Consider the following 16662-nt stretch of genomic DNA (forward strand, 5'->3'; position numbering starts at 1 on the left):
AGGAAAGTTTAGAAGAGGGAATGGCATGGGAGAAAAGAGGTTGGGTTCAGTTTTGAACATACTGAGTTTAAGATGAACTTCTAAGAAAAAAACATGAATAAAAGATGCCACCAAGGAATGGATATAATAAGAGAAGATGGGCTGCATACACCATAGAGAAAATCCTCCACTGCCACCCTTGTAATATCAAGAGAAAGGAAGACCTTCCAGTAAGGGTGGTCAACTCATGGAAAGCCACAGGCAAAATTTGCACAGGATAGGAAGGTATAGATTGGTTGTGATCTACATCATCAGACCTTCCATCAAGATTGATGAGATTATAGTTTTGCCTGACTATGCTGAGAGGGTGCTGCAAGAGGGTAGGAGAGGAGGTAAGATTAGAATGATCCTACTCACAGTCCATTGTGATTCCTTTCTGGGTGAGGGAAATACCCAGCAGATGCCATAACAGGCTGCTAAAGCACTTTGAAAATCTATTTAGAAAACTCTTTTAGTCAGCTCTCTCTGAGCTAGAGCTAAGGAGGACAGTCCTAACTTGCCCCTCCCCCGCTAAGTGCTCTGGGAAACCATAATGCTTAGTGTTGCAGAGAAAATCAGGAAGACTGACAATATTTTTTATTCTAATTGGGCTTTTCATTTTGTTGTGAAAGGGAATTTTGCAGGGTTGTGATTTGTTCAAATAAGTTCCTTGGTTATCTGAGTCTACATAATTATTCTTAACTCTCAATCCCCTGCTAGGCCCTTTGTACTTCAAGAAATCTCTTGGTGGTGACAAATGAAAATCAATAGGAGTCTGGGGCCTTTTGTCTGCAGGCTCTGAAGTTGTTGAATTTATTTCCTGGACACATAGGGAAATGCTCTACTGGAAAGACTCAAAAAAAAAAAAAAGGAAAAAAAACAGTGAAAATCTTGCTTTTTGTTGGGCTGTTTGATATTTAATCACACTTGATCTATGTGGCTTTGTTGCTAGAATGTTGACTGCCTCGGGATGGGAGTGCAGAAAAGCTGCTCTAAAATACCATTATTGGATTAGATTGCAATAAATAACAACAAAGCCCCAAATATTTGTTCTTGCTTATAGTCCAGCTGGAGCTGGGGAGCTCAGCAGGACCTGTTTGCCAATGAAAATAGAAAAGAACATCACCTTATTTGATCCTGCATTTAACTAGATCTCCTTTTCTAAAGGAGACAAAAGAGGAAGGAACTGGGAACTTAGTTATTTTAAATTCAATTGCATGATATTATATTACAAGTTCTCATTCTGATGACAAATTTTTCTCAGAGAATCCCTGACAAATCCCTTGGGGAACCATAATTTGTGAGCCTTACTGCCTAAAATGTCCTTACTGCCCTTGAAGACAAACTTTCTCTTATTTCTTCCTCTGCCTTCATACCTCCTCCCTTCCCAGGAAGCAGCCAGAAACTTTCTCATCAACATGTCATCCTGCAAAGTCAGGAAACAAAATCTCCATTTTAGAGACAAGGTAAACTGTTGTCTTGTCATCCAGGGTAATCTTCTGATAATTTGATGTCCCAATCAGCTCTGATCTGGTTATTTTATGACCCATATGTGCCTGGTTCTGCTGTAACAGTCCTGATTTAATACAGCAGTAACTGCTATGCAACACAAGAAAAATGGCATTAGGAAGAAGAAAAATAGAGTATAGTCAAAACATATCTGCCAATTTCAAGTTAAAGCAGTATTCGATGCAAATCCTTTTTTTGTCAAATTTGCAAATGTTAAAGGAATTCCTTTTAAAAGCCTCTCAGTCAATTTCTAAATGGTGTCTTTAATTCTTCCCTAGTTTCTTTTTGCTAATATTTTAGCTTCAGTGCTTAAGGCCAATAGAAGAAAAGCTGTACCAGGGGGCTTCCAGAAATAGTTATGACTTACATAAAAATTTATACTATAGGAGGAAGATTGGCCAGGCTGCCAATCAGAACCAGGCTTACTCAGCAAGTATTTTATTTGGTTGTTGTAGAGGTTGGTGGGTCTGATGTTTATTGACAGTGATGCCCTTCTTTGTGTCTCCAGAGAAAGAATTATGATATAAACTCACTGTCAAGTGTAGGGATACTGGTCCACAAACCTCTTTTTTTTTTCCTTTCCCATGGCATGGATCACCCCTTTCAAACAAACATTCACCCAGATAGAAAATCAGCTTTTCTTTATCTAGAGAAAAATTTATTTTATAAGTATAGAGAACAAATAAAACAAAGAGAGAGAGAAAGTCTATAACTTAAGTGGTTAGTTTTTTCTAGTAGTAACAAAGATGGAAGAAGGGAAGGGAGAAATTCACCAGTTCCCAGTCATTAAAATAGTAAAATTCTGTCTAGACAGAGAACTCTGTAAACAGGTCAGTGAGTCATACACAAGATTCCAATTATTCATAATTATATTCGGTTTGGGGTAGAAATGTTCTTAATTTTACAATCATCTACCTAGTGGCACTGGTTTATGTCCACAGCCTTGAGCTCTTCACCTCTCCATAGAAATTAAAGAAGCAGCTAGGTGGCACAGTTGATAGAGAGCTAGACCTGGAGTATGGAAGATCTGAATTCAAATCTGGCCTCTGACACTTACCAGCTAGACGACCTTGAGAAAGTCACTTAATCTCTATTTGTCTCAGTTTTCTCAATTGTAAAATGGAGATAATAATAGCAACTATTTTCAGGGGCATGAGGCTCAAATAAGATAATATTTGTAAAGTTCTAAGAACAATACCTGGCACAAGGTAGGAACAATATAAATACTAGTTATCATCATTATCATCATTATCATCATCACCTCCAAAGCTCCCAAAGTTCCCCCCCCCCGTTCAGTATTATTTCTGCCTCCCTTATCCTTCAGTTATTCTTTCCAGCTAAGATAAACTACACTTTCCATCAGACCCCTTGCTGATAATAGGCTAGAGTATTTTAACTAGCCAGTGATGGATATGAGATGCAAGAATACTGGTAGATTTTCAATGAGTTTGACACTTCCACCTTCTTCCCTCCACTACCTCAACACAAAATTATAATCAGGAGTGTTCTAGAACAAAAACGTCCACTGTCAAATTCTTACTATCTTTTTAGATGTGTGGGGAGTAATTGGGAGTTTGAGATCCAAGCAAGCCCAAATAGGAGAAATGTCCTAATGATACTTATAACCCTCAAAAGGACATATAATTGTACATGATTATTTAAGGTAAATTTTATGTGAGAAGACAATTTAGAAAGAACATATAATTTTAAGGACATTTGAATCTTGACTTCATTAATTAAGACAAAGGAGACAGTTTGACTTGAAGAAGGTCATTAGTTCTAAGGCAAAGATAACCAGAATGTCTTAGTAGCTTATAGGTCTTCATTATGTCTAACTATGTATAATTTTATTTTTTCATTTGATAGCCAAATTCTAGGTACATTATATGTAAGCTCCTGAACTGAATTCAAAACCCAGAAGAGCTCTTCCTTTACCTGCCATATATTCAATCACTTGCCAAATCTTATTGTTTCTAATTTCTCATATATGCCCCCTTCTCTCCTCTGACACTACTGCCACCCTGGGGCAATCCCTGCTTCAGGTCTTTCCCCACTCCAGTCTAAGCTGCACTTAGTTCAATTTGATCTTCCTAAAGCTCAGGTCAGACCCCGCCACACCCTCCTCTCCCCTTCAATAAAGTCCAGTGGTTCCCTTTTGCCTCAAAGATCAAACATATAATCCTGTTTATCTTTTAAGCTCTTCGTAATCTGGTCTTTTCTGACCTTTCTAGTCTTATTATTTTCTCCCTTCCACATACTCTGAGATTGAGTCAAACTTGCCTCCTAGAAGCTCCTTACACAAATAACTCCATCTCTAGCCTATATGAATTTTCACTAGCTATCTTTCATACCCAGAACTCTCTCTTCCCTCATCTCTATCTCCTGGTTTCTTTGTCTCTGTCTCTGTTTCTGACTCTATGTCTCTCTCTTTATATGTGCGTATGACTTTTTTTGAGGGGGGGAAGGGGAGGGTCAATGTCCTAAAGCTGTAAAGAGATATTGATTGGTGCCATAATAGATTAGACTGATTTATTCTTTCAAGAAGCAATGACTCACCTCACTATTTGTTCCTACATTTCTTTTAATTTATGGAATGAAACAAGCATTTCCATAACAGAGTATAATAAAAAAAAATAATTGCACATGAAAATGCAAATCTACTACATACAACTTCCTAGTCCTTTTAAAATATAATGAAGTTATCAAGTAAATTTCTTTTTTTTCCTTTTTTTCTTCTCTCTCCTACCCTGCAACCCTAGAGATAGCTACCATTAGACACAAATAGGTATATATAGATAGATAGAGATAGATAGACATATACATACATATCTATGTAAAATTATTCTATACATACTTCTATTTATCAGTTCTTTTCTCCGTATGCAGATAGAATTTTTCTTCGTATGTCCTTTATAGTTAATTTGGGCATTTATAATAGTCAAAATGATGTATTTCCTCAAATTGTTCTTAAAAAAACATTGCTGTTATCATATGCAGTGTTCTCTTGTTTCTGCTCGTTTCGCTCTTCGTTATTTTGTGCAAGTCTTTCCGTGTTTTTCTATGATCATCGAACTCATCATTTCTTATAGCACAGTAGTATTCCATCACAATCATTTATCACAACTTGTTCAGCCATTCCCCAATTGAATAAACTATGGGAATAGATAATGAAGGGAACTGGAAGGAGGAAGTTTGAAAGGCATCTGAATAAGATCAAAAGGTAGGGCCAGGGCTTCAAAGGGAGATAAGGGGAGTCCATAAGGAGCCTAAAAATTTAAGGGTGTTCTGGGACCCATAGACAAACGGGAGCCAGATTCTTTTTAGGGCTATTTAGGCGCATCTGAATAAGATCAAAAGGTAAGGCTAAGGCTTTCAAAGGGAGATAAGGAGCTGGGGCCTGTAAAGCCAGATTCCCTTTGGGGCAAGGTACTAAGATCTAGGCTTGGGCTTGGACCCCATCATTTATATACATATGTATATATATATACACACATACATACACACATACAAACAGCATCCTACAATCTTTTCTGAGAATGGGGTCCCAAGAAAGTTCTACAAAAGTCACCATGTAGACAATCTCCACCCATTTTCCTTCTCTGTTACAATATTGTCTTAACTCTGAGAGCATATTTTGCTCTAATGTCCCAAAAACTGGCCATGCCTCATAATTTTCCAGGTAATATTGAGGCCAAATGGTGTTGCAAAAGAATACCAGCCTTGTCTTTTGTAGTTCTTTAGAGAAACTAAATTTTTCCCGGTTTAGTAAAAGACAGTCCAAAGGTGAATCTTCAGGAATTGAAGAGGATTGACCCTTTGCAGGTGTGGGGACTGAAAGTCCCTCCCTCCTTAAAAGAAGATTTAGGAATAAGACTGGGGAAACAGACAAAAAAAGTCAAAAACCCAAAGAAGTATGTTAAGTTTTCCCAAGTCCCTGGTGCTGAGAGAATTGACAGGATTGGGCCTACGATTCTGCCCCCATCCATGATTTTGAACAGAACCACTGGACCGAGAGCCTGAGAGCGTCAGGTTGAGTTCAAGACAATCTCATAGCTGTCTGGCCTAATGGGACCTGAGAGGTCAGGCCCGAAAAGCACTTCCAAGCCAAGCCTTCCTAGTTGCTTGGAAATCCACTCAATTAAAAGGTAAAAAAAAAGGGATTAGGGGAAGAGGGGAGGCCTAGTATCTTCCAGTCTTGGCTGGTAAAGAGCTTGGTATAGGCCTAACTAGGCTCCATTCCCGGTTTACTAGCCACTCCCATCCAGATCTCCTTAGTCTTCAACTGGCCTTTCTTTGTGGCTACACCCAATCTCCCAATTCTCTGTTACCCTTAACCTGGACTAGACCTCCCTATGTCCCCCAGCCACTTCCCACCCTTAATCCCATCTGATGGGATCTGGGCCCCAAAAAGGAAAAACCCTGGACTTTCCCACTTGGCCAAATCTCTGGTGTCCACCTGAGGCTATAATCCCATCAACTGGCCTTTCATTGTGACTACATCCACTCTCCCTTCCCTTGTCTTACCTCCCTATGGCCCCCGGCCATTTCCCACCCTTAATCATAGCTAGGATCCATTCTTCCTTGGCCACATGGTCCAGGTCCCAGGAGTTCTGTTCACCCCAGCTTACTGGTCACTCCCATTCAGATCTTCCTTAGGCCCCTCCTCCCATCACCCCAAACTGCTTGGCTACTCCTAGATCCCTCCCACAGGCTTTCTGTATGTAAGGTCCATCTTGTCTCCATTAACATTCTGGGATTCTTATAATCTAGCCACTGGTCAGATTCTTAAAATCTAGCCAATAGCTTACTAATGTTCAGACTCCTTAAGAGTCTGCCCAATATGATGGATGTTCTAATAAACCTTGTCTTTGGCTGAAAGAAGGCTTGGGTCGAATTTTTTCAGGCAGGACCTGTGTGTTGTGATATTGGGATCCCAGCACCCCTGAACCTCTAAACTGCATCACTATCTAGGCTCCATTCTCCCCTGGCAACCCCTGTAGTTCTATTACCTCATAGACCACTTGGCCACTACTAGATCCTTCCCATAGTCTTTCTGAATATAATGGGACCTGAGAGGCCTGACCTCTCAGGTCCCATCTCCATTAAGATGCTCTGATTCTTATAATCTAGCCACTGCTGAGATTTTTGCAACCTGGCCACTAGCTCACAGGTGTTCATATTCCTTAAGAGATTGGCCAATATGACGAATCTTTAATAAACCTTGTCTTTGGCTGAAAGAAGGCTTGGGTCGAATTCTTTCGGGCAGGACCTGCATGTCGTGATCTTGGAGTTCCACACCCCTAACCTCTAGACCTCATCAGAAAGAAATGTCCTTCTAACATTGTAGATTAGCAAAAGTTTTGCAAATTGCCAACCAATCAAGAAGAATTTAATAAATCCCTACTATATGTGTTACAGTCTAGGGTTACTGGGAACCCTGAAATTCAAGGGCAAAAGGCATGAGGAATTCAAAAGAATTCAACTCAAGCCTTCTTTCAGTCAGAGACAAGGTTTTATTGCTTCACCAGTAGAAGTAGGTGGGCTTTTAAGAACCTGCTCATTTGGTAAATGAGACTGATCTTTTTTTATAGGGAAAAAGCTTTGTGGGAAAATTTGGATGTGATCAAGAAGTGGCCAATAGCGTGGAGTAACCCAGAGGTAGCAGAGAAGGGGTCTAAGATATAATCTTGTATATAAGTACAAGTTGTGTCTCCCAATAACTGAAAAATTCTTGAAAGAAGGCACTTTATATTTTGTTCTCTAAATGTCTTGAATATAGTAAGTACATAATAAATTCTTTGTGATTGTTTGACAAATTACAAACCAAATGTTAATCTGCAATGGTAGAAGCAGATTCCTCCCAGGATTTCTCTAGACCAATAATATCACAGTACAGTTTAAAAGAAAACAAAATACCATTGTGCTTGCTAGTTGCCTTCTTTTGGATTCTCAGCAAGAGCAGCCTTTATCTGCTAATTTAGCAGCAAAAGCAATGCTAGAGTCTTAAAATGAGATGGAACATGGACTAGAATCCCAGATATAATATAGTCAACAATTTCATCTCAATAGGAACTTTATTCTTATTCCAGTCTTCCCTCAATCATCTTTCAGCATATGCTCTATTGTGCACCTTTCCCAAGGCTCTTTTGCCATATCAGTGTTTAGCATAAATCCTTATAAAAGGCTCTATTGACTTATGTCTCCAAAGGAAAGTTTAAAATTCAGAACCTCACACTTAAGGTTAATTCTCAACAATCAGAAGAACTGACTTTGAATAGTAACTGCATCCTCAGTGCTGGAGTTGAGCAAGGTGTCAAAAGTTTTGGAATTAAGGAATCTTTGACCTTGTCTGATGCGCAGTGTGAAAGAAAATTGTAGCTATGAAATCCATAGTAAAGCTTTCTTTTAAAAAAGCAAAGACATTTAAGTAGAGGTCAGATGACAAAGAATAGAGAGATTGAATTTTGAAGGGAAACATGACTCCCTAAATGCTGACTCCAAGTCATTCTGAGAGTTTCATTTTCATTTGAATACAGGTCTCAGTCATGCACATCCAGATTAGGAAGGAAACAAAGGAGCCAAACAAAAACTGCAAGTGCTGCTTCACAGATTCCTGCTAATCCTCTGGAACAATACACTGACACATTAACTAATCCAGAACTACTGGGTGAGCAATAACCAGAAACAAAAAGGTAGAAACAGACCCACACTATTGTTTCTTCAAATGGAAGAATTAGCAGAGAGTGATTCATTCATTCATTCAAAAAGCATTTATTGAGTACCTTATATGAACAGAAATAAATAGACTACTCTTTCTAAGACTATAAATTTCAGAACAAGTGCCAACAGGCTATGTTGGAACTCATTTACTCCCTGGTATTTCCTTAAACAAATGAAAGACACGTATTTGCATGATGGTTAGAGAAGTGAACTTGGAGTTAGGAAGTCATGAATTTGAATTCTTTATTAGTTGCTGGACCCTGAACAATTCATTTAATCTTTCTCACCTTTATTTTCTTCATCCATGAAATGGAGATAATAATAGTGTAACAAAAACTACTCTAACCCCCAAAGTCTGAAGGCCAGGTATGTTACATTTAGGAGTATGCTGTTATATGTTTAACAACCGACTCTCAAAAAAAAAAAAGGTACTTCATTTCATGGTTTAATCTTCATTATTAACATTTTCTCTATCATTTTCTTAAGTCTAGATAATCAACAAAACAATAAATCAAGCCCTTGGTTTGTGGCATTTGCCAGTTTCTTGTATGTAAAAAGATCACACTGAAAATTTATCGGTAGACTCACAGGAGTCAGTTCAAACGGGCTCCAGCACTCTTCTAACGTACTTCATACCTTACACAGGATTCTCTTGTGTCTTTTGTGAACACAGGTTCTGTAATGCTTGTACTACCTGATTAAATATGGTAGAGCTTCCCTTTTTCACAGCGGAAGAAGACAATGGAATAGCACAACAACTTTTCAGTTAGGAGGACTTCTGATGCCCAGGGCTACTTAACATACCAACAATCCTTTAAAGTGACAGAGTAAACCCAGCTGGTTTCAGGAAATCAGCAACTCTGAAGCGAATTAAGCACATAAAAGCATAGACCCTGAGGCATTTGGTGGTTTATGGACCTTCAAGAGACAGCATTATCTTCAGAGACTTCCCTAACTGTTGGTTATAGGGCTCTCCCACACATTGTGTTTTAGGGTTTTGGGAGACATTCCCTTATCTTGTTGTCAGTGCTCAAGCCTTGAATTGTTGACTGCTTATCACCAAGAATGCCTTCTGATTTGGGTATCAAAAGGTCACAGCTCTGACACCTGAAATTCTTCATTCCCTTTGTTTCCTGGATCCCCCCCCCCTTGGGAATGGGGCTTCCTGCCTAGAATCTGCCCAAATTCCTGCCTTTTCTCCTTCCTTTGTTTAAAAAGTATAAATGCCTCACTCTTTCCAATTCCTCTTTGAACAGATGACAACACTGACTCACTGTTTCAGCTTGCAAGCTCCATCTCAGACAATCAATGCATTTATAATCTATGTAAACTATGCTTGGACTCTGGTTCATTTCAGCTTCCCCTTTTCAGACTTGGGGTTTCTTCCATTTTAACAATTCACAGGATTTGTTTTTTATTTGACACCTTAAGAAGGTTTAGGTGTGCCTAGTCTCTCCTATTAGTTCATGTCCCCACTGATACTGTTCTTCCAATTTTAGGGGTCCTCTGTACTCAAGCACATAAGTCAGATTATCATTAGAAATATTTATTTCAAAGGTTTGGAAAGAACAATGATTTAAACACTCCCTCAACACTCTTGACTTATTTTTAATCTCTGGAGAAGGGAGAGGAATAGGTTCACAGCCTAAATTAACTTCTATATTACATGATTCCACCATATTTCAAGTTCAAATCCTTCCCAAACTTTTGTCCTGGCTTCTCAGTACTTTTCTCTTGGGCTGGTAGCAACATCTGGACTGGAATCCTGCTTCCCAGTTCACCAAGGCTTGAGTTCTGGTGCCTGTACCAAGAACTGAAAAAAAAAAAAACTAGTCCAAAACCCCAAGCCCAATTCCTTAGCATACAAGGCCCAAAAGAGAGGTTACAGGAGGGAAGGTAGAAAGACCTTCCCCTACATGCACCTCAATGCATAAGACCCAAGTTTTGAGTAAAGATTATCTGGATGCTGCAGGAAAGAGAGGGAGGAGAGAGAGAGAGAGAGAGAGGGAGAAAAGGGGAGACAGACAGACTGTGTATACTATGTGGTAGAGGAATGAAATATGATGTAGGTGACTCATGGATTCTTCCATCTTAGGTGATCTGAATAATATACCAAAGTCAAGGTGTATTAACTTCTAACTCACAGTGTTCTTCTGAGGAGAAAAAGAGGTAATTTATTTGAAGTGCTTTGTAAATTCTAAAGAACACACACACACATAAACACACACACAGACTGAGAGAGAGTAGATATCAATATAGATTAACATATAGAACTGTGCAAGGTATTGAAGAAAATATAATAAGTAGCTATATAAGATATATTTCCTGTTTTCCAATAGCTTGCCGTATAATCAAGGGGCAAAGATAGGCGCAAATCATTTAAATAATAATACAAGGAAGTATATGATTAATTTGCCAAAAGAATGATTAAAAACTATAAGAAAGTGTACTGCAGTGGAAGGGTCAATGGGTTTGAAACCAGAGGTCCCCAGCTCTGCAATTTACCAGTTATATAATTCTTGGCAAATGACTAATATTAAAATTAAGTGATTGGGCCTAATTATCTCCAAGATTCTTTCTCATTCTGAAGTCTGTTTTAAAAGTTCAGAAAGGTAAAGGTCAACCAGAGTAAAACGCCTTAGTTTGACCTTCCAAAGTTTGACTCCATTCTGGATTTTCAGCATCATCACTCACTTACTCATTTCGTCATTTGATCTTATTTTCTACAGGGCTTAGTTCTTCACCACATCCAAGTGGATGCCTTGCAAATAAATACTTTGCCAAATATTGTTTCTCTCAGGGAGGTAGTGAGCAATAAATCCCCCCAATTACAATGGAAGAAAACACTCCCTATGCCTTTACTTACTTATATAGGTTGTGAAAAATGATTTCTCTTGGTAACTTTTGTTTTGGAGACTTAGAGTTCCACCTTGCCAGCTTTTTTTCCAAAGTTGTTCAGAAGGACATCTCTGATAATGAGATTGCATCTAAACTTATTTTGCTCAAACTCAAACCCACTCCTGAATTGATTTTATCCTACTCAGGTTTGGGTGGAGACAGGCTTCCAAGACTGGGGGTGGTATTTCCTTTGATGGAGGGAGATATTGGCCCCTGTGGACTGTGATCATACTCAAGCACATATTCAAGACTTCACTTTAATATGACCTACCTCCTAATATGCTGACCAATCACAGTTGATTAGCACCCCTTGGGAACACCTACTCTTCAACAGATATATAAGGCTATACCTCAAAATCCCAAACTGAGCCAGTTCTGAATTGACCCCTTGGGCAGGGCCAGTTTTGGAGTGAACTCTCATGCAATGCATGTCAATCCACTTTGAGAAATTAAACTGTGAACACATGTACCCCAATTTTATTTGTCTCTTTCTTAAAGCAGACTCTGCTTCAAATTGGGGTTCATGGGCTTAGGGATTCACAATAATGATGCTGTTACTCAGATTTGGACTTGAATTCTTGGGAACAGTCTTTTCCACCCCAAAAGTTCTGGGGCTAGGCACCCACAGGAGTTTTCTTCTGCAGTCCCAACTCTAAAGTGTGGGTAAATCTTATCCCCAAAAATCCCTGTTCCTTATATATTGGAACTTACACTTTTAGGTTGCAGACTTTTTTCTTTTTTCTCCAAGTGGCTCTAGGTAAAGAGATCTAGACAGGTCTCCTGGAAGGATATCCTCTGTAATTGTCTAGGTGTCAGAGTAAATTGGAATGTGATACCTCTAAGTTTTAACTGGTAAATTGTATTGTAATAGAAGGATGTGGAACTAAAGGGTAAACTGACAGAGTAAACTGGCACATGCTGAATTTTAACCAGTCTAATTCTAACTTTAAATTGTTTTATCTTAAAAACAAATGAGGTCTTAAAACTCAACAAGAAAATTAAATTTGTGCGCACTTTGTCTTGTCAAGCTGTTTCTGTGTGTGTATTTATAAAATGTTTCATGTTGGTGGTGAAAGGTTTAAAATGAACATCTGTAATTAGAGAACATTGGGAAAGAACTCCCACCTTAAGCTTTCAGTGGGAGATTAAGACTTCCCAGGGCAATGTGTTTAAAACTGCAAAAATAAGGGTTTTTTCTGTCTTTTAAGCATTATAACATTATTAAGTTATAAAAGCTGTTTGTGAAGGGAGTGGGGAAAATACAACTCTCTTGATTTGTAAATTATCAGATGTTAACTTCCTCCAGATTCTGACAGGTGAAGAGAAGCAGGATTGAAAGTGGGCTGAGTATAATTTTTAATTTGTAATGTAAAGGAAAGTGGAGATAGTCTGAGCAGTGGGTTTGAAAGATTAGGAAAGAGGAATAAAGATTTGAAGGAAAAAAATGGTTTGGGAATAGATGGGGGTGGGGTGGTCCACAGCAAATCCTTGTGCTTTAAAACCCATCCTTGCTTAGTTGTTCTGGGTGCCTTTGTGCCAGCTTCAAACACTTTAAGCTTGTTGAGAAGGTGTGAGGAAGTTTGATTTTGCTTTAAGTAGAAAGATTGAAAATGAAAATTTTGTAGCTTGATTTGAAAACCAATAAAATTATAGAGGGTTAGAGGATGATCTGCCTTTCAGGATAAACCTGTAGGAAGGCCTTATTAAATCTCACCTTACATAAATTTTGACCATGGTAAAAATATTGATTACTGTGATTTGAGATTGTTTCCCTGTACAGTTCAATTAATTATTGGAACTCTGGAGATTTTCTGACTGGGGGAAACTGACCACACCCAGTTATCACTGATTCAATTTCCTCAGTTCTCTGTCTGGGCCAAACTCTTAGCTAACCTGAATGATTACAGGTGATTTTAAGCTCTTGTAAAACTTATATGCATCAGCCTGAAACTCCCTGGAGGATGTGATGAGGATGGGATCTAGACTCCAGAAAGGAAAAACCCTGGGCTTTCCCATATGGCCAAATCTCTGAAGTTAGCCTGAGGCTACAATCCCATCAACGGGCCTTTCATTGTGGCTACACCCAATCTCCCCTCCATTGTCTTACCTCCCTATGGCCCCTGGCCATTTCCCACATTTAATCCTAGCTAGGTTCCATTGTCCAGGTCCTAGGAGTTCTGTTCACCCTAGATTACTGACCACTCCCATACAGATCTCCTTAGGTCCCTCCTCCTGTCACCCCAAACTATTTGGCCACTCCTAGATCCCTCCCACAGGCTTTCTGAATATAAGGTCCTTCTTGTCTCCATTAAGATGCTGGGATTCTTATAATCTAGCCACTGCTCTGATTTTTATAATCTAGCTACTGCGCAGATTTTCACAGTCTAGCCAATAGCCCACAGATGCTCAGATTCCTTAAGAGTCTAGCTAATATGGTGAATCTTCAAAAAACCTTGTTTTTGGCTGAAAGAAGGCTTGGGTCGAATTCTTTCTGGTAGGACCCACATGTCGTGATTTTGGGATTCCAGGACCCCTAACCTCTAGACCTCATCAGATGGAAAGCTTAGGATAGATTTTTTTATCTGATAAGCCTCAAAAAGGGAGATGGTACTTTTCAGATCTCTTAAGGAAGTAAAAAATTATTCAGAGCTGGAATTGTCACCACCATGTTTTTTTAAGGGAATATATGAATTTGTGGATAATATTTCCTTTTAAATGGCCAAGAGTACTGGATTTAAAAAAAAAATTGAAGTGTATCACTAGTGATTACAAATCCAGGTTTTGTTTGGTTTAAGTTTATTTATCTCAGTTTATTGTTCCATAAAGTGATAATTGTGGAACCCATTTCCCAGGGATATTGTGAAGATCACATGATTGTAAAGTGCTTAACACAATGACTGGCATATGCTAGACAAATGTAATTGTTCCATACCTGATAACTTTGAAGTAAAGTACCAAAAGTAATCAATCATTTCTATATGTGATAATCTGAAAATGAAATTGATGCCACCTGAAGTTTATTGTTTGTGTTTCTAAATTGTGTTGCATTTCTAAAATTCTCTTAGATTATAAAAATTTGAGAGACCATTGTGAGATTGAAATGGTGTTAAAAGCAATTTTTAATCTGGATTTTTGTTGCATATGAATTGGACCTTTTAAAAAAGATGTGATAAAACCTTTGTGAAAACTGTTAACATTTAATGAGGTATATTTGTTATAAATAAGTAATAATAATAATAATACTGATATTTACTATGAGCAGATGTTTCATTTGAAACCTTGGCTATTATGAAATATGTAAGGCGGTTTCAGGTTGTAATTTCAACATATTAATGATGAGATAAATGATTCTCTGTGAGAGGTAATTTAGAAATGTATTTACCTAAATTATAATGAATTATTTAAATACATTATAATGTATAGGGTACTGTTCACCTGTGTTATTAGAAAAGCTATTTCTCTTATAATCTAGATGTTGTTAGATTAAGAATTGTACTGTCAGAAAAAAAATGAATGGGTTAAGAAGCTGTTAGGTCATTCTGTCTGATCATGTGTTATAATATTTTGAAGTACTGTAATTTAAAAAATCATAAACTTCCAAGTTTTGTCTATATTGAAAAGGAAGTTTCAGCTAAAATTATTTGGTTCTCACTTATGAAATTTAAGATTGTTAACTAAGCTATTTTGGAGTTATTGTTTAAATCAAACATTTGTAAAAGTACTTTTGTGAAAGGAAATTTGGTAATTGTACAAAGAAAGGACCTTGTAAAATCTTCTTGTAATTAATTTAGTTTGTTATAGTAACAAGATGAATTGTTTCTAAGAAAGGGAAATACTTTTATGAAGAAATGTTTTGCAAAATATTTTATGTGATTTTTAGAAGGCCTACTAAATTTCCATTTGCAAGCCAATTTGTTGCAGTAATAAATTAATATTGATGACAATTACGTCCAAACATACTGTGAATTTCGAGTTTGTTTCCTAGGTTTGTTGTGTCCCTGGACTGACCTTAATGAGTGCTTTCTGAGAAACAGAGTCAGAGTCAGCTGCTCAATGGGAGCAGCATCAGAGGTATTAGTACTAAAGCAATTGCTATAATGATTTGGAAGCTGTTTTGATCTGAATTCATTTCATGACCTAGCAAGGGTTAGAATTAGTGTTTGAACTTCTTGCATGTATAAGATTCAATCCCTGAAAGTGTCTCATTCTTTCAGATTAAGTATGGTTAGAGAAAGATAAATAAGCTTGAGAAACAGAGATGAAAATCTATTAGAATAGCAACTTATGATCTTTAATGGAAATTTTATTTTTCTCCTAATGTTATTTAATCAGGAACTAGAACATGTGTAGGAATACATGCAAACTACTTATGACTTACTTTAGAGATGTTCCCTAAATAATTTGAGATTATAGTCACATTTGAAACCCTAATGATGGGATTTGCTATCCAAGATCTTATGGGAGTGATAATTAACTTTATTCTGAGTCTAACTTCAGGTGTGTTTATCAAGGAACTGATTGACAGAAGGACATCTATGATAATGAGATTGCTTTGAATCTTCTTATTTTGATCAAACTCAAACCCAGGCCTGAATTGATTTTATCCTACTCATGTTTGGGTGGAGACAGACTTCTAAGGTTAGGGGTGGTATTTCCTTTGATGGAGGGAGATATTGGCCCCTGTGGACTGTGATCTAAAGCACATACTCAAGACTTCACTTTAATATGACCTACCTCCTAATATGCTGACCAGTCACAGTTGATTAGCATGCCCTGGGAACACCTACTCTTCAACAGGCATATAAGGCTGTACCCTAAAATCCCAAACTGAGCCAGTTCTGAATTGACCCCTCAGGGGGTCCCAGTTTTGGAGTAAACTCCCATGCAATGCATGTCAATCCACTTTGAAAAATTAAACTGTGGACACATGTACCCCAATTTTGTCTCTTTTTTAGAGCAGACTATTTCAAATTGAGGTTTGTGGGGTTTATGGGGTTTGAGGTTCACAAGATAAAGGGAAGATTAACACCTATGTTGTCAATAGCCTATGTGACCTAACAGTAACAGTAAAGGAATACCACTGAAAGTCTTCAGGAATAGTACCACAAATGTATAGGTTGGTTCTGATAAAATAAAAATCCCTTGTTAATGGCTAAAATGGAAGAAACTGCAGGTTCAAAAAGGAGGACCTGGAATGGGCTAGAGTGTGATCACAGATTTCAAAGGTTATATTTAAAGCATTTATTATCTGAGAAAAAACTTGCAAGCCAGAGCAGAGAGACAAGTTTTCAACTGCTCAAAGGGTAGTGGGAAAAGGGTAAGGTATTTATACACATTTTAAGTATTTATGACTGTTTGAACTATTCATACCTAAGTGGAGGTTAAGGGAGAAACACAATAGATTGTGAAGTCAGGGAAGTGGGGGTGCAGGGAGAAGACATCTGCAAACACAACAAATTAAAAAGCAGAATGTTTGCTGCTCTTTAGATAAGTCTGAAATCAGCATGCTTTGCTGTA

The sequence above is a fragment of the Vombatus ursinus genome, unplaced genomic scaffold, assembly GCF_900497805.2.
Source record: "Vombatus ursinus unplaced genomic scaffold, bare-nosed wombat genome assembly UNPS02014872.1, whole genome shotgun sequence".
NCBI classification, from domain to species: domain Eukaryota; kingdom Metazoa; phylum Chordata; class Mammalia; order Diprotodontia; family Vombatidae; genus Vombatus; species Vombatus ursinus.